Genomic DNA, 20,630 nt, shown 5'->3' on the forward strand with positions numbered 1-20,630 from the left:
AAACTGGATTCTTGTACTTGGTCGAAATACTCCCACTTCAACGAACATAACGAGCTTTTACTACAAATAGCTTGACATGCTGTGCATATACGTTAATATTCGACTAAGGCTAAGCACCAAAGAACTCTTGGGTTGCATTGCTCAATACACATCCGTGGCCGTTAGAGAAAGAACGCTTAGAAAATCTTTTACTGGTTGTACTAATTACACTGATGTAACAGGTACGAATTATGACGTAATTGTCCGACTCGTTGGCTGAATGGTCAGCGTACTGGCCTTCGGTTCAGAGAGTCCCGGGTTCGTTTCTCGGCCGGGTCACGGAATTTAACGTTCATTGCTTAATTCCAATGGCTCGGGGGCTGGGTGTCTGTGCTGTCCCCAACATTCCTGCAACTCACACACCACACCTAACAATATCCTCCACCACAATAACACGCAGTTACCTACACACGGCAGATGCCGCCCACCCTTATCGGAGTGCCTGCCTTACAAGGGCTGCACTCGGCTAGAAATAGCCACACGAAATTATATGACGTAATTCATGATTGTATTGATTATGAAATCTCAGAAATGGCCTACAACGCGCATGGACCAAGCAGGCTGGGTGAGTATGGTAGAGTTTTGGATAGACCGACGATAATCTATGGTCTTGGAAGATATTACCGGCAACTACTTTGGCAGTGATTTCCTGTACTTGAGCAATCTAACTCAGAGAACAAGAACTGATAATACGTACCTAAAGACCATGCTACATCCTTCTCATTCCTAGTTCAAGTCTATCAGAGAAATACAACACATGATCGTAAGTAGAATGAACATATGTAATTACATATCAATGAACGATAAAATATTATTTTTATGTTTCGAGACTGCAGATAAACTTTGGAAATTACTATACACTGTAGTTCAAGGTAATTGAGGATGCATAATACACCCAATGAAGTAAATTACAGTAACAAGACTGGTCGTCCGCTCAAATAACTACTATTTGGAGCCGCCAAGGATCCGAAATTTAATTCCGCTAAATCTACCGACATGAGGCTGGCGTATTTCAGCAATTAGAAATACCTCGGACGGAAACATGCGTGATCAGCTTGTTGCAAATAACTCGAATTCTTGTCTTAGACCGACGATATTCTATGGTCTTGGAAGATATTACTGGCAGCTACCTTGGCAATGAGTTTCTCTACTTGAGCAATCTATACTCTGCTCATAATGTAAGTAACTTTGTGAGTGATAACTCTTTGATATGTGAGTTATGAATCATAAATCTGAAATTAAATACATTTCATACAATATTTAACAAACACATTTCTATTATATCGATTTCTTTCCTGAAAATACCGGTAACTCCTTCCTTCTCATCAGGCATGTTTCACGATTGGGATCGTCCTGTTACGAATGGAAACAATGCACTGTAGTATCGAAGAAATTCTGGAATTGGGCGATAATGATTATATGATCGTGATTTGAAACTCACGTGAATATGAATAGAGAATATCGATTTATAGCGTATGTTTTTTGTATATCATAACTTCACATGTTAAGCCTGTCACAGTGTAACGACGTGTTGAGACATGTTTCAGATGCTTTCGGTTAGTTGCTTTACTATTCCTAAATTTCGTAAGGCAACACAGTACAATCCTAAACTGATGAAGCAATCAATAGAAAGAGGAGGTTGGAATATATGCTTCTTTCTATCCCTTACTTTACAATTTGCTTTACATCGCAACGGCGCGCATGGCTATTATGGCGACGATGGGATATGAAAGTGCTATATGTGGGAATGAAGCGGCTGTGGCATTAATTAAGGCACAGTCCCAGCATTTGCCTTGTATGAAATAGGAAACTACGGAAAACCGCCTTCAGGGCTAACGTCAGTGGGTTTCGAACCCATTATCTCCCGAATGAATGCTCACATTTGCACGCCCTTAAGCGCGCGGCCAACTCGATCGGTCTCTATCATTTTACTACAATGTTTTTCATGTTAGCTATAATAATTATAATAATGGCGTATGGCCTCCGGATAGGCCTAGTGCAGGTCTTTTTCTAGTAGACGGCCTATTGGGCGACCTGCACGTCTGTTAAGATGACGGCCCTACCTAGGATGATTTCTAATGCCGAATACGCCTCACACACCCAGCCTCCGAGCCATTGGAATTAAGGTTAAAATCCCTGACCCGGCCGGGAATCGAACCTGGGACCCTCTGAACCGAAGGCCAGTACGCTGACCATTCAGCCAATGAGTCGGACATGTTAGGTGTTAAGTTCCTTTTCATCCTGAGAATGTTTATTTATATTCGTAGAATATGTTCGAAATTCGATGGTCTATTACATGCATCGGAAAGTATTCCCTGTGTGGCACACGATATCATCTCTAATAGCCGGGATCGTTAACATCGGCGTCTTATTAAATGTGAAAAATGTAAGCACAAATACTTCATGTAGTTTAAGACAAGCTTATAACTCCTCCTGTAATGATGTGAACAGGAAAATAGAGCAATGTCTGTCACCAAGCGTCATTAATGTCTAGAGAGCGTGCGTACTACTCCTGCGCTTACTTGTGTAGAATAGAATAATTCATGGTAATATTACTCACTGGGAATTAGTGAACATGCAAATCGTATCATAGTGATTTGTCATACAGCTGTTGTAAATTGAGAAACATATTTATTCCTGAAGATTCTAGTAGGCGGTGAAGTGACTGTAGAGCGTTCCAACCTTAAATTGCAGTACAACGTAGATGCTACTTGCTTTACTTCTCACCGACACAGATAGGTCTTATGGCGACGATGGGACAATAAAGGGCTAGGAGTAGGAAGGAAGCGGCCGTGGCCTCAATTAAGGTACAGCCCCAGCATTTGAGTGGTGTGAAAATGGGAAACCACGGAAAACTATTTTCAGAGCTGCCGACAGTGGGATTCGAACCTACTATCTCCCGAATACTGGATACTGGCCGCACTTAAGCGACTGCAGCTATCGAGCTCGGTACAGCGTAGATGGAGCGCGCTGTTGCGAAATCGACTCGTGAAGATCACGCTCGAGTGTGACTTAAACAGGGCGTCACAGTTCCACATTTTTCGTTTGTAATTTTGTAATTTTAAGTTCATTCATAAATTAATATTTGTAGGATGGTAACATAAATACAACATACCTTAATCACTGGCGTTGCTCTCAGACATTGGACGTACACCTCCTATCATTTCTGCGAGGCCTGATGTTCCCTCTTTGGATGAACCGGGTTCGGGAGATGTACTTGGGGATGGTCCGGACGATGAAGAAAGCCGTTTTAGAAACTTTTCATCGTCGACATCGTCCTGTAATTCGTCTGCTTTCCACAAATCTCTTTCATTTTTCTTTACTTCACTCACGCAATTTGCCCAATAATTGTTTTATATTTTTATGGCATAAGAATGTTATTTCAGCATTTGGAACAAAACCATGTTCATTAGCCGCGTGGACTAAGGCAAATCACGGTCCTCTGCTTTTCGGTGGCCTATGTCCCGAACTCACCCCTTCAATGGCGGCCTGCCGTGCACTTTTCACTGTCGTATCCTTCCATTCTTTTGTCACTGTCTGCCCAATATTTACCCACGATTCATATGTGTAAATTGTAGCTTTATTTTGTGCCCTCAAAAGTTTTATCTCCCTGAGATATCTGTGCCTCCAATTAATATTTTCATCGGTTTCAGTGAAAGCTGCTTTATTACCCCGTCTTAAATAACGGAAGATTATATCATGTAAGAAGCGATACAACGTAGTTTTGGAAAATCGTGGCAAAGAATCTTCTCCATTTACCCGACTCAAAATCACGTTCAATGTCGATGGTATGTTAGCAAATAAATGAGAGTGAACCACCCGACGCACTCTACTTCGCAAAATTTCATCGTATTTAATTGTCCTTGCATTTTTCTGCCGTTCTTCTCTTTTTTTATTTTTTTAGGGAGTTCGCAAAGGACCATGTGTGTGTTCCTTCCTTATAGCATAGATTGTTCTTTCAGAACAACGTGTATCTTTAGCTGTTTCACTGACTACGCTGCTCATATTCATAGTCTTTAAAAATAATCCAGGCCACTCATAATATTGCGTTCTTTTCCCCTGAGTTTAGCTATGGAAAGTTTCTTTTAAATTTGACGATCCATTGTACATCCTTCTGCACTGTTTCTTCGAACTAAGAACTCCCGCACGAGAACGAGCATGAACTGACAACTACACAGACTACACAAACACAACAAACTCAATCCACTTGTCCTCAAGAATTATACATTTATCACTGATCTTGTCCGGCTCCGTGGCTAAATGGTTAGCGTGCTGGACTTTGGTCTAAAGGGCCCCGAGTTCGTTTCCCAGCCAGGTCGGGGATTTTAACCTTCATTGGTTAATTCCAACTGCTCTGGGGATGGGTGTTTGTGCCGTCTTCAGCATTAGCATTCATCACAGGTAGGGCCCGATTGTTATAGACGCGCAGTTCGCCTATGCGGCGTCAACTCGAAAGACCTGCACTCGGCCTCTTCGGAGGCCACACGCTATTAAATATTATATATATCACTGATCTTTATTTAATCAATCTTATAATACTGATTAAATGAACACCACTGCACACGGCTGTCAGTATATTTAAAAGCTCAGTCAGCCGAGTCACTCGTGAAACGTAAACAAACGAGACGTTCTCCCTGTCATAAATTAAGAGATAACGAGATAAGGACTTGAGGTATGATTTAAAAATAACTTCCATATTCGAAGACCGTTCGCTTTGCTTTAATCACACCATGATCCTTCTGCTCTTTTTCTTCGAAATTAAATCCCCACGCACGAGCACGAACTCACGAACCACACAAACGAAATACACTTTCCCTCAAGAATTGTACACATGTCACTAATATGTATTTAATCACTATTATACATACTACTGACGAAATGAGCACTGCACTGCATGCGACTGTCTGGAAATGTTAAAAGCGCATGTTTGGGAGATCACCACCGGTACTTCAGCCAGCCAGACAGCCAGCTAGCCGAGTCACGCGTGAAACCAAAATTCAAGGAGATATTCCTCCTGTCACAAATTAAGAACTATGCAAGATAAGAACTTCGGGATTGTTTTAAAAATAAATTCCATATCTGAAGACTATTTGCCTCACTTCAAGCCCCATGCAAATTCAATAGGAAAGACGCTGGCCAGTGACTGACTTTTTCGTGCCTACACATAAAATTCCCCGAACATGACTGAAACTAAACGCATATATTGCATTTTGTTATAATTTAAATTTAAAAATTAACTGATCTACGTCGAGCTGAAATGTTTTTTACCAGCAGTGAAAAAATTAGGAAAATAATGAATATAAAATAAGAGTTATGACATGGTAAGTTCTATGCAATGAAGTTTTTGCATTTGGCGAAACTTTCCATTATATTACCATTTTCACACTAAATTAATTTTTTACATTATTTTTGTTAACGGCATCAAAAGTGCTTTGAAATTCTGTACATAACACGATATTCACCCATTTTAACCGATAAAATTTTGATTTACGGATGTTTGGCAAACCCGCTGCTTTAGAGTAGGACAGCGCTACCCGCAAAACATGGGAGAAGGAAAGAGACGAAATTATCCCATTACTACTGTACAGCAATTAAGGTTGGAACGCTCTACAGAGGGTTCTTCTTTCCAATATTTTCTCACATTAACCATGTCCATTTCTTTTTGTACTATACACTTATACCCGTAGACTCGTATTACACGCACCTTCAGATAACAAAATGGTGAAGGGTCATGTCCTAAATAAAATGAAACCTAGAAGCTACTCGAAGTGTGAATATCATTACACACTCTCCCTGCCAATGTATATACAGTGCTGGGATAACATTACTCCGAGATCATTTTAAATTCAACAATCACCACAACTAGCGACACTAAATTCAAGATGCACTCTCATCTAAAGACTCTACACTTACAAAGATTACCCGATAAGAAGTTTTCCTAGTCAAACTGGCGAAGGCACGCTAGGTTCACTTGGAAAGACGTGGGCATGTTAACCCTTGAGAACGGAGAGACTTTTTTAAATGGAACTCCCAAATCCTAGTAGTTACAAGTCCCGGGATTCGCTCGGCATAAACTAGGAATGAGTATCAAATTGATTCCAGGGATTGAAAGCGGCAGGACATAGGACTAAATATTTTATCACTCATATGTACCGAGGTTACAAGGGCGGAACATTTACTTTCCTCTCCGTCATGTGCCTTCAGAGCCGCTACGGAGAAAACAATACATTACTTAACAGATAGTATCTAAACATTCACAGCAAATCATGACTCGAATGAACATAATGCGTACGACTAATGATCTCTCACTATCGGAAACACCGCAACAATTGCCTATTCATTTATTCATTCGTAGTCACAGTCCATGATCGGCCATTTTACACTAATAATACAAATATATATGCATGTTTTATTAATATAACAATCAAGATAATTGTCACTAATAGGTTTCAACATTTAAGTTCGTATTCAATTAATTATTTACTAAATGGAACTACCTTGCTTTCGCTTCCAATGCAACATCTAAGTTGGGATTGCATTCTTCTTCAAAGCCAACATAATTGCTCCTTCATGCATCATGAGTGTGCAGACCACCTGCGGAGTGATGAGTGGTCGTGTGTCACCAGGTCAGGTTCAGTGCTACAAGACCGTATGGCATGAGTTATGGCCGTCCACCCTGCGGTCTGCTTCGCTTGGTCTGTGTGCTTCAATTCACTTTCCGCACGTCGTATTACAATTCGAAGCACAAGAAATACTAATTCGTACGTAACAAGCGTGGAATAGTTTATGCATTAATACTGACTGGTGCACACTAAGACAGAAAGTTTGTACAAATTAAAAAATATAGGGGGCATTTTTATCACATTGACATCCGGACATTAAGTAGGAGAGGGCGAATATTACACTATAACTTCAACAACCAAACAGTTAAATGTCTAACAATAACGAATTAGGGACATATTTCTTAGAAAAATGTCTCCTGAAGCTACGGAACCAAGTGTGCTAACGTCTGAGGGTAATTAAGTTTATACTGTACAGATAAGGAGAGATAAGAAGAACAAAGAGAGAAAAGGGACTATAATTAATAACAGGACAAATGAATATGTCTCCCATGGGATGTAACATATAAAGATAACTTTTAAAACCGTCACATAATATCATGCCCCACTCCCCACTCCTATGATGGTAAGGGTGCTGAGTATCAGGACTCGGTTGCATTCATCACTGCATAGACCACCTTTTAAAGGATTTAGCCAGACATTTTAAGTTTTAGTAGAGGAAATGAATGGGGTGAGAGCTTTGGTCGGCAATTAGGTACTCAACTTCTATTCTAGGATCAAGTAATTGAAATTACACCTACTAATAAACGTGTTGAAAAACCGTAGTAATCAGACTGTTTTCACGCCAATATACACTGACTGACAGAGCAAATGCAACACCAAGAAGGAGTGGTTCGAAAGGGATGAAAGTTGGGGAAAAAACAGAGACGGCGCGGACGAATAATTGATGTTTATTTCAAACCGATATGCAGGTTACACAATGCGCACGGCATCGACTCAGTAGGATGTAGGACCACCGCGAGCGGCGATGCACGAAGAAACACGTCGAGGTACAGAGTCAATAAGAGTGCGGATGGTGTCCTGAGGGATGGTTCTCCATTCTCTGTCAACCATTTGCCACAGTTGGTCGTCCGTACGAGGCTGGGGCAGAGTTTGCAAACGGCGTCCAATGAGATCCCACACGTGTTCGATTGGTGAGAGATCCGGAGAGTACGCTGGCCACGGAAGCATCTGTACACCTCGTAGAGCCTGTTGGGAGATGCGAGCAGTGTGTGGGCGGGCATTATCCTGCTGAAACAGAGCATTGGGCAGCCCCTGAAGTTACGGGAGTACCACCGGCCGCAGCACATGCTGCACGTAGCGGTGGGCATTTAACGTGCCTTGAATACGCACTAGAGGTGACGTGGAATCATACGCAATAGCGCCCCAAACCATGATGCCGCGTTGTCTAGCGGTAGGGCGCTCCACAGTTACTGCCGGATTTGACCTTTCTCCACGCCGACGCCACACTCGTCTGCGGTGACTATCACTGACAGAACAGAAGCGTGACTCATCGGAGAACACGACGTTCCGCCATTCCCTCATCCAAGTCGCTCTAGCCCGGCACTATGCCAGGCGTGCACGTCTATGCTGTGGAGTCAATGGTAGTCTTCTGAACGGACGCCGGGAGTGCAGGCCTCCTTCAACCAATCGACGGGAAATTGTTCTGGTCGATATTGGAACAGCCAGGGTGTCTTGCACATGCTGAAGAATGGCGGTTGACGTGGCGTGCGGGGCTGCCACCGCTTGGCGGCGGATGCGCCGATCCTCGCGTGCTGACGTCACTCGGGCTGCGCCTGGACCCCTCGCACGTGCCACATGTCCCTGCGCCAACCATCTTCGCCACAGGCGCTGCACCGTGGACACATCCCTATGGGTATCGGCTGCGATTTGACGAAGCGACCAACCTGCCCTTCTCAGCCCGATCACCATACCCGTCGTAAAGTCGTCTGTCTGCTGGAAATGCCTCCGTTGACGGCGGCCTGGCATTCTTAGCTATACACGTGTCCTGTGGCACACGACAACACGTTCTACAATGACTGTCGGCTGAGAAATCACGGTACGAAGTGGGCCATTCGCCAACGCCATGTCCCATTTATCGTTCGCTACGTGCGCAGCACAGCGGCGCATTTCACATCATGAGCATACCTCAGTGACGTCAGTCTACCCTGCAATTGGCATAAAGTTCTGACCACTCCTTCTTGGTGTTGCATTTGCTCTGTCAGTCAGTGTATATAGGCAGCATAGAAGTAGAATAATATGAGGAAGAACATGAATTGTTCATACTCATATTACGTTCAAATTTAGCAGCATTTCATTCAGGCTCAGTGGATTTCTGTGACCGTTCTTAATTACAGCGAGAATGCTTCACGCCTGTTTCTTAATTCAGGAAATTTAAGGTATATCGCAAAGTAGTGTACAGTACAGTTGTACTTCTTCAGTGAATAAATGTTACAGGCAACTGTAAACTAATATCTACGAGCTACGCATCGAGATACATACTGCCTAGAAGGGATCTCTTTAAACTGAGAAATGACAATATGCCTCACGTATCTGACACGGAGCGAGTTGGCCGTTCAGTTAGGGTGGCGTAGCAGTGAGCTTGCATTCGGGAGACGCTGGGTTCGAATCCTACCGTCGACAGCCCTGAAGATGGCATTCCGTTGTTTCCCATTTTCACACCAGAAAAATACTAGGGCTATACCTTAATTAGGGCCACGGACGTTTCATCCCCAGTTCTAGCCTATTCCCATGCTTGCGCCGCCAAAATCTTTTCATGAGTTGGTGCGACGTTAAACCCCTAAAAATAAGTCACTTCTCCGATGTATGTTACAGTATCAATTACTAATGAATATCACATTTACATAATTATCCTGCTCCTTGACTGGATGGCACGATTTCAGGTCAGAGGATCCTGGGTTTTGTTCCCGGCCAGGCTATGGATTTTAACCATGTTGGACTAATTGCTTCAGCTCAAGGGATGGGTGTTTGTTCGTAATACGTATCTTCATTTGATACAACACATCACGATGCAAACCAGAACAAGAATATATAGCGGCCATTATATCACTTCACGTTGGGTTGGGGGCAGGAAAGCCATCCGGACGTAAAACTGAACTTAATTTACATTAGAGTCTACCCCATATAGGTGGAAAAACTATAAAGAAAGTTATTATATTGAAATATAATTCACGCAGACTATTAAAAGAAGAGGGGTATATTGTCATAATTATTCCCCATGGTACTGCATTTACATATCATTTTGTATGGACTCTATTTGATGCCTGTTGGTGAGCATTGTTATCAGATTATCCTCGGTTGGTCTACAGGTTTTATAACCTCTTGTTTACATCGTCAGCTAGGGGCCTGTATGTTTTATTTCTACAAGCATTTTAGGTTGAGTCGATTATTTAGGTTACTTTACAGTAAATTAATTTAAACAGACAAATCGTGTAACATTACCGAGATTTATCAGTTATGTTATTTAAAATTGAGCAGTGTACTTACGTAATATAACATTATAAGGGCTGGGTTTACCTGTGCTCAGATGTTTATGTAATCAATCAATCAATCAATCAATCAATCAATCAATCAATCAATCAATCAATCAATCAATCAATCAATCAATCAATCAATCAATCAATCAATCAATCAATCAATCAATCAATCAATCAATCAATCAATCAATCAATCAATCAATCAGTTGAGTCACTCCGATGAGTCACGCTTCTGCTCTGTCAGTGATAGTCACCGCAGACGAGTGTGGCGTCGGCGTGAAGAAAGGTCAAATCCGGCAGTAACTGTGGAGCGCCCTACCGCTAGACAACAATCAATCAATCAATCAATCAATCAATCAATCAATCAATCAATCAATCAATCAATCAATCAATCAATCAATCAATCAATCAATCAATCAATCAATCAATCAATCAATCAATCAATCAATCTATCTACCATCCATTTTCCCTAAATACAAACGGAGCTTTCAAGTTAAGAAAATATAATCTTACTAAGTTCAACGGAGTCGTTTAATTCCAAGAGTAACTCGTCGTCCATTGACAATTAAAACCGATCTCCTTGTCCCCACTGTGGAAATTAGAACAGAACAGAATGAGGCAGAACACAGCTGAGCACGTCTTGAGATGCACAGATAAATCATATGTGAACCATAACCTACCACCAAGCATAGTCCGAACAGAACCTGAAGCGATCACGATCACAACGAGCAAGCAGAACAATATCCCTTCAATGAATATAAGGAAGTTCTCAAATACTGGAATACAAGTATGCACAATGGAAAGACAAGTGACGATTTCTACTCTGCAAAATGCAATTTATAATTTTGCTCTCATGCCCTAATCACCCAGCCGTAAAATATTGTAATGCCGGAAAATATTAGGACGATGCTCAGTTTCAAAGTTCTTATAAAAATCACAACTATAAGACCTAGCAAAGTTAGGAACACTTAGGGACATAGAGAAGAGACGCAATACATACAGATATGAGGAAATGCACTTCATCTATTAGAACTAACTGAGGAAAGCTATTAGAAATGCTCTAAACTAGAACATGCCAATATTTAAAGTAAGCATCCAAGACATCGAAAAATTATTTCAGTTTGATCTTCTCAGAAAAATGCGTAAATCATGTAAGTCCATACAGTTATTACATTAAAATAAATATGCTAATTAAAGTTCTGTGGTAGACCTATTCATTACCATGGCTGATTGGTCATCGTACTGAATTCGATTCATAATGCCCCGAGTTCGATTCTCGATCGGCCTGGGATTTCAGTCATGCCAGGTTAATCTCTCCCTCCCGGGGACCGGATGTTTGTGTTTGACTTAATACATATTTTCATTTATGTACAGCATATCGCAGTAAAATACATAATAGTTAATACCACATGGAGTTGGCGCCAGAATGGGCATCATTCTTACATCTAGGCTTAATGCACATTAGGACCTACCCCAAATAATTCGGAAAAAGGCAAGAAATAAGAAAAATAAATTGGCTTCAGTAAAATCGACCATGCAGTAGGATACCTGACGGTCGATGGACCTGTGAATTTCCTCCTGCTTATTTCAGACTGACTGTATCTCATCTACTGTTATCATATAATTTATCGCATTGTTGCAGAGGGTCTAGTTACCTGTAGGTGCGCATACTGCCCTTCGCCCAGGATACCACTTGATGGATGGCACTGAAGAGATAGCAGTGGATAATCCACACTACAGAGAGCCGTGCAATAACATTGTTTCATTTGCAAACTTTGTATTCGCTTGTACTCTCTTCCTTTTTAATAATACTGGACTGGCATGCATATATGACACATACACGTCTGACGAAAAAATTGAGAGGACCTTGTATGGATTATGAATATTTTTCTGACAATGTCTAAATGAAAGTCAAAGTGCATAGGTAACCACTTCCATTTGCGTCGTCGAGACACAGAAATCGATTTATAGATTGTGCATTTTAAAGTAACAGAGAACAATTTTTTTTTACTTGCGAAGAATTTTGATAATAATGCGAACTTTCGGTTAGAACTCACGTTTTACGACTGAATACAACTCAGTCGGAATTCAAAATTTGTGAATTTACGTTAATCAATCCTAGAATCGCATTTGACACGGGGAGGATATGTAAATCCGATACAGCCTAGGCTTTGTATTGTTTCAAATGGGAAGACAGAAGATGTGTAAGTTAAGAAGCGAGACCACCAAGGCCGAATAGTGGTTTATGTTCAACAATCAAGTCGTCGAGGGAGAACTTGGGGGACCGAACACTAAAAGGAAAAGAATGTTCAGTGATGAGGATATATGTATGTATGTATGTATGTATGTATGTATGTATGTATGTATGTATGTATGTATGTATGTATATATATATGTATGTACGTACGTATGTATGTATGTATGTATGTATGTATGTATGTATGTATGTACCAGTAAAATAGCCCGACTTCATGAATTAATATTAAAGTTAGCACGAAGTAGTTCTCAGGGCAATACTGGGTGATTTCTAGCTAGGGCTTGGTACAGGAGACAGGGTCCTATCTACAAGAACATTTTTAAATAGATTGAATAATAGTTTTTTTATTCAGAAAACGCATTTTCAAGTGCACATTACCTTACTGTTGATAGTCGCTGTCTTCAACATCGCCTTTTGATTACCCGTGCTCCCAGTTCACCAGGCTGAACGGGGCTGGAACACGTTCTGGAAGTTGCCAATATTACACTAAGGTAAGGCCGGACCACCCAGATCGGTTAGATATGGGTTGGAGTCTCGAAAATTCGACGTTCTGGACGATATACGACGTTCTCCGATGATCTCCGACGATGTTGCGGGGTAATCACTCGTCACATAAGTTACACGAGTGTCCGGATTTACACAGTCCCCCGACACTTTGGTTTAACAGCACTGTATCATTTAATATGGTTGGGATATTCCGTTGAATTCACTCTCAATCTTGTACATAGAATTGATAAGTTCACTAAAGATGTAGATGCGAGTAACATCGAGATTGTAAGGAATTAAAGCACAGTTCATGAATGGAAATAATGAAACTGAAAATTGTTCACGCACTTAGCACAGTTCGTGGTGATTTTCCACTAAATAAAGTATCACTTGACATTGAAAGAAATGTATGACTGCTCTAGAGTTTATCAAAAACACTGCGGTCAGTCATGAAATAATACCAAACGCTTTGACGAAGAAATAAGGTTTAAATGAAAAATCACAGTTCGTTGTTAGGCGCACTTGACATTAAATAAAATAGGTGACTGTCGAGAGTTTATCAAAGACACTGCTGTCAGTCACACACAAATAATTTACACATTGTTCAGAAGAAATAATGCACAATTTGAATTAGAAAAACACAGTTTGAATTCGGGGTGAAACACTCATGTCGTAGCACACGATTATATTTTATCATGGTAATCACATTCATTAACATTCATGAGAAAGTTAGAACACTTTCATAAACACTCTTGCTGACTGAGATTTAACAAAATGTCACAGTTAATAGTATAATGTGGTAGTGTCACACTGAAATTAATATGTGTTCAGAGATTATGTTCTGCCGACTGAGATTTAACAAATAAATATCACAGTTCCTAGTATATCGCAGAAGTGTCAAATTGTAATTAATATGTTACCGGGCGAGTTGGCCGTGCGCGTAGAGGCGCGCGGCTGTGAGCTTGCATCCGGGAGATAGTAGGTTCGAATCCCACTATCGGCAGCCCTGAAGATGGTTTTCCGTGGTTTCACACCAGGCAAATGCTGGGGCTGTACCTTAATTAAGGCCACGTCCGCTTCCTTCCAACTCCTAGGCCTTTCCTATCCCATCGTCGCCATAAGAAATATCTGTGTCGGTGCGACGTAAAGCCCCTAGCAAAAAAATTAATATGTTTGTTCAGAGACTAAGTTTCACACAGGTAACGTGGTAATAAACCATTTCCACAAGAAAGAAAATAAGTTATATTGGGATGTTTCTACATGCGCACAGAATATAAGTTCGACTTGATTGTTGTCAGCTAAGTCCAATACACGCCTTGTCATAATCAGAGTTCAAACACGCGCACAAATTACAAGTTCAACTCGCCTGTCAGAGTTTAAGTCCCACATGAAGACTTTGAATATTCGAAGATAGCCACTGTCAGCACTTCGACGAACACTGCAGCGTGGAGAGTCAGGCTGAACAACCAGCTATGACTGATCTGGTCTAGTGAGTTCAGCTTATATTCAGTTTGGGGCTCCTACGTCATCAGATAATGTGATCCTTTGAAGCGGACTATCTCGTGAATCCCTCGACGGATTTTCTTGAGATTCATAATTTGAGACATTTGTGTTATCCTCTTCCAAATGACGTATCGCTCAATTCGCTGCGATTATTATTACAGATTTTTTAAATTTTTCCACATCGAATGTTCGCGAAAACGTGACGTTCATATCCAGAACATACCAGGCCATGCTACACGTGGCGTCAGGCGGGTAGTATAACTTGTCCCTGCAGCTACGTCACACACACAGCTGTCGCTGATTCGCCTGCTCGCTCCTCCGAACGTCAACAAACCAAGTTCGCTCTGAACGTCTTGCGTGATGATGAAGTACAATTAATAGTCAAAAAATACCTCATGTACAGGTCTTAATCGGTACAGTATGTATTATGTATGTATGTATGTATGTATGTATGTATGTATGTATGTATGTATGTATGTATGTATGTATGTATGTATGTATGTATGTATGTATGTATGTATGTATATATGTATGTATGTATGTATATATTATGTATTGAACCATACAATTCATGGACCAATGGTATGGATTTTATTATTAGATATTGGGATTACCTGAGACCACCAAGGAAGTCATTGTCTTATACAGTAGTTTATTTCATAAAAGATTCCAGAAGAAGCGTTCTCGTGGGAAGAGAGCTAGATGAAAATTTCCAGAGCCTCATTAAAGGGATATATGTCCCAAGCCAAGCCTCTTAATGAAGATTGGGGACGCTCCCCGGATCCCGGCAAACTAACCTTCGGAGGGAAGAAGGAATTAAATTAATATCTCTGGTTACGAAAGAGATGCATTGGATCCGATACAAGAATTGCAACCTGCATAATTTATTGCTAAATTTTGATATGCAACATGGCTGTAATCATAACTGCATTCGTTAAGTAGGGTACTTGACGTGCTTTGTGCGGGAAAACTTCGAGTCGCGGGCGCGCGTATCCTACACGCGATCAAGCGGCGTGGCTACGCCAACCTGATTATAAATGCAGAGCCGCCTGGCACGTCAGCCTCATTCTCTGACCGTAAGGCTGCTTGAACGAAGTCGTCATGCTGCGAGTCGGCACCGAGAACAACGTTTTATCTTCGAGCTGCACATACAACTAGCACTACTGAATCTGAAAGAAAGTAAGTAATTAACCTGCATATTCAGCTGAATTCTTGATATTACCTGTGTTGATCTGCTATGGTGAGATGAGGTACTGCCTATAATAGACTGATGAACTAGTAGCTTCATATTTCTGTGAGGTCAAGTTGTAACTGACGTAATGCTAGAATAAATGTAGGCTCAGTGTAGTTCTGATACCACGACATGTTGTCCGAGTGAAAGAATAAAATAACAGTGTTACTAAGAGGGATGAAGAAACTATGGTGTACCAGTTTTAAAATTCAGAACAAGATTTGGTCAATGTAACGTGTGAGGCACGATATTAGTGGAAACAGGCATCGAGTCTGGACAGTCTGTAATAAGTAAATTTGTTTTCAGTTACCCCTGCATCAAGCCAGAACGAGCTTCAACATCATCATTGCGAGGAAGCCACAACGGGAGCTGAAGCCGACACGACATCGGGAATCGATCCAGGAACGTGGCGCGTACCTGATCAGCGCGACGTCGAAGTGGACATCTTCCAACCATCGAAGGAGCTGTACGAAGGATTCACGTAAGATAGAATGTCTCCAATCGTTCACCGGTATCTGCTGCAAGCGTCGCAGTTTGTCATGATGTGGTAAATTCAGTGATCCACAGGGAGGGCCGCTCCGTCATGTCATCAATCACATAAGGTCAGAGCTTTCCAATTCTGTTTCAAGCATGTCATTTAAATTTAGATAGGAACAGGGGGGCCGTCAGCCAACAGGTTAGTTTATGGTAGAAAAATTCTTGGTAATAAAGAGCTAGGCCTCAAGCTCGAACCCCGTACATTAGGGTAGGTAGTAGGTTGTATATTCGTTGTTGGTGTGATTATATTTCATTTCGATAGTATTATATTAGTGTACGTGTAATCTTCATGGGTCAGGTCGAACTCCCTTGGTCATGTTAGGTAAGTCTGACAGACAGGCACTGTTTATAGTGTAGCGTTTAGGCATAAGTCTCTGCAGACGTAGGTTGTGTATTTGAAATCAAGATTTACCCCGTAACTCACCTAGCTTTACTGACAGGGTGGGCGAGTCCGTATATTTGAGAGATGTGGGCATTATGCATGTAGCTGACTGTATGAATTGATATGAGAGAGCCCTAGCACTGATTGAGAGTGTATTGGATGCATTTGAGATGCCTTATTATGGCTATGTGATTATAGCTTACTGAATTGTGCCTTTGTATTATCAAGGATGAGCTCATTGGAGGCGGAAATGAGATTTGTTGTATTGCTGGTGATATTAAGGTGAGGGCGTGTAGCCCATGTGTATTTAAAAGAGCGCTTTAGCAGACAGATTATGTGAGGTACTTTAAAAAGCGAAGTTTCTTAGCACTCAGCTACAAGTCAGTCAGCTGAGCTCATAAATTGTGTGGACCGCTGCCTGTCGAGTGCACTGCTGGTGAGGGTTGTTGTGCCTGACGTCACAGTCTTGAAACTCGGTTATATTGCTGTCTGCAGCTTGTCGAGTGTGTAGAGGGGAGAGGACGACCTTGATATTTTGACGCAGGGAGAGATTTTAGTTCTGTTTGTTCTGCGTTATTTTAACACTTGCCCGTTTGATGTTGACCCCTTGGACAAGGTGGTTGTGTTCCTTTCATATTGTTTTTTGTATATAATTATTCAACGCCTTGCTCTTCATTGGACCAGGGATCTAGACCGGGTCAGGGCACTGTACATTATGTGTTTATATTTGTTTTCACCGGGGTTCGATGGTATGAGGCATAGTAAAATTTTATGGGGAGATTACTGTTAGATGTGTATTTCAGCAGATCCATTGCCTCTTTATTTCATTACTTACACAATTGTACCATGCTTGTTACAGCAAAGCTGTTTCGTGAAGGCAGTGAACTGGTAGTCATCGGCTCAACATTATCTTTACCCCAGTCACATTCGAAAGCTCTTATATTTGTAAATAGTATTTTTATGTAATAAATCCCTGATTGTAAAACTTTGAATGCAGCGATGTCTTCTGTTAGATATTTTTTTTGGTAAGATTTTTATCTTACTCTGCATCATATCGTATCCACCTAAGTTAACTTTTATGCCCTTGTTTTTCACCCTGATGGCCTGATTCATGTTCTACTGAGCTGCGGATTGTGGATTCGCCTGTAAGGTAAGACATGTGCCGTACATACATCTTTTCTTGGATATATGGGTCACTATGATGTTCTTGGTATGAATTCGGCATTAGCCTGACGAGAATCAAAAACATTATAGGGCACAGTATGTATGTATGTATGTATGTATGTATGTATGTATGTATGTATGTATGTATGTATGTATGTATGTATGTATGTATGTATGTATGTATGTATGTATGTATGTATGTATGTAGGTAGGTAGGTAGGTATATACGTACAGTGTGTAGTCAGAGTTGGGCAATAATTGAGTGAAAGTAATCGAATTACTTGTAACAAATATTTGAAAGTAATGTTTACTTATAATCGTTTCTTTTCACAGAATGTTATTTTAGTTCCTAATTTACTTCTCGAAATAAAATAGAATCCTTATGTTCTTGCAATCTGTGTACGGTATATCACATCAAGAATTTGGCAACTTTGGGGCTGTTTGTAGCCCCAGCATTCGCAAGGCTTCACGTCAAGGATATAAAGCAAAGTATACGATGATAACTCGTTCACTCAAGGCCTAAATGGGTCGAAGGGTTAAAGTCCTCAAACTACCAGGCCCACCCGGCAATGTGTAGAATTATAGTTAGTACGTTCATTTATTCGTAGCTACTGAGGTTACAGGTTAGACAATATGGTACAACGACTTTGATAGTTTGCACGTGGTCGATACCAGAATTGGGATGTGACGGCGAAGGAGTATGAAATCCCCATTCGCATAATTGAATAAATATTCTGAATTAATTAGACTCAAAATAATGGGAGCTTAAGTAAGGAATGCAAACTTTCCTTGGGTGCAAATATTTTGAATGTTCCAAAATATCATATACCGTATAGTCTCACTCATTGATGATGGTGACAATAGCCACACAATGTGCTAAAAGTCACGAAATGAAGTTACAGTTTTTTCCTTCAAACCGCGTAATCATTCTAGCCCCTTATCGAAAGAAGAGTCTGTGATTTGCTATCGATTGCTGTTGTGTGAAATAATTGTAATTTTACTGATTACGTTTTGGAAATGTAATTTGTAACATACATACATTATCATTATATACTGGTATGCCTTTCATCGTTCAGTCTGCAAGCCTCTGTGAATTTACTAAACGTCGCCACAATCCTCTATTTTCAACTAGTGCTGTGGCCTCATTTAGTTCTACACAGCTTATCTTTAAATCGTTAGAAATTGAGTCTAACCATCGTCGTCTTGGTCTACCTCTAATTCTCTTACCCTCCATAACAGAGTCCATTATTCTCATTGGTGACCTATCTTCCTCCATTCGCCTCACATGACACCACCACCTAAGCCGGGTTATGCGTACAGCTTCATATACCAAGTTCATTCCTAAATTAGCCTTTATCTCCTCATTCCGAGTATACTCCTGCCATTGTTCCCACCTGTTTGTACCAGTAATCATCCTGGCTATTTTCATGTCCGTTACTTCTAACTTATGAATAAGATATCCTGAGTCCACTCAGCTGTCGCTCTCGTAAAGCAAAGTAGTTGTTGAGTAAAATATTTCTCAAGTTCCATGCAAATTACTTTTATTTCGTACTTCTTCCATCACTGTATATAGCATTGTTAAAGCAAAGTGTTCACCTTTATTTTTAGATATTGGTTGAGCGTTACACTAACAGAGTAAGGTTTTTGTCGACAGCAGGATTGGAAGGAGCAACAACTAGGAAAGAATCGGCCGTGGTTGTAACTAAGGTACAGGCCTAAAATTCGTCTGGTGTGACAATGAATAATCAAGAAAATTGAAAACCGTGTGGTTCGAACCCACCCTCTCCCGAATGCAAGCTTAGAGCTACACGGTGCGTACCACGCAGCCAATTCGCTCGGTCACCTTGATATCTTCTATGGAGTTTTAAGTCCGATCCCTTTCCTTTCTTCCTTACTTGCTCCCACTGTGCCAGTCTTGTATTTCATGTAAGTTCATGGAACTTATACGTGAAATATGACTTTTGGTTTTTCTCGTAATAATTTTCACATAGCCGGGTTTTCGAAAATTCTAAGCAACCTTCAGAAACTTGAGAAGTTTGTTCTGAGACCCTGTGTTCGCTGAATGGTAATGTCATGTTTTCTGTCCCTGTATTGATACTGATATTCTGGCGGACCTGTAAACAGGTCGCCTAGTTAAAGGATAGTCTATTGTTCATCATCTCCTGAATTAATGGCTTCCCAGACTTAAGCAAGGGAATTTCGACTACATTAACAATAATATAGTTTGCAGGGAAGTTCTATGAAAATATAAGAAGACTGTCAATCAAGGCGTACTTTTATAACACTTGCACTAAGTCTTGTTAAGAAACAGTTCAGTTATTTTTGTGTTCCATCGGAATAAACGCAGAAAAATATGACCTTACCTGACATGGTGCTGGCTAAGAAATAATTAGAATTCCAAACACAATTTTGGAGTTAGAAAGATACATAAGCAATCTTGATTAATATTAACATGTTATTAAAATTTGAATTTAAATTGCGATAAATTCATGTAGACCTCAACAGTTTTTACCTGCGATGTTATTAAAAGCTGTGAATTTCGAAATATATAGGCTATCGATCTTCCTGTTTGAAATTTACTGTAATGCGATTATCTTATTCATCAGACCAGTTCAATGGCTGAATAGTCAGCGTACTGGACTTCGGATTAGAAGGCTCGCTTCAAGTTAGATTCCCGGCCGTGTCGGGTGTTGTAGCCTTCATTAGTTAATTACTCTGCGACTGTACAATAAGTTATTAGCAGGATTTTTAAATGAACGACGGACGTGGTCCGTTGTTGCTATGCTGCCCAAGTTTTCCGTTTGCATTCTTCGAGTTCCCTGTCCTTCCCACACACACTTGTTCTGTGTCCTCATAGTGTAAAAAATTCTCCGATGACTCCTTCTTACCAACTGTGTTGAACGTCATGTGAACGGGGGACATTTAGAAATCGCCT

This window comes from Anabrus simplex, chromosome 2 (genome assembly GCF_040414725.1).
Source record: "Anabrus simplex isolate iqAnaSimp1 chromosome 2, ASM4041472v1, whole genome shotgun sequence".
Classification (NCBI taxonomy): domain Eukaryota; kingdom Metazoa; phylum Arthropoda; class Insecta; order Orthoptera; family Tettigoniidae; genus Anabrus; species Anabrus simplex.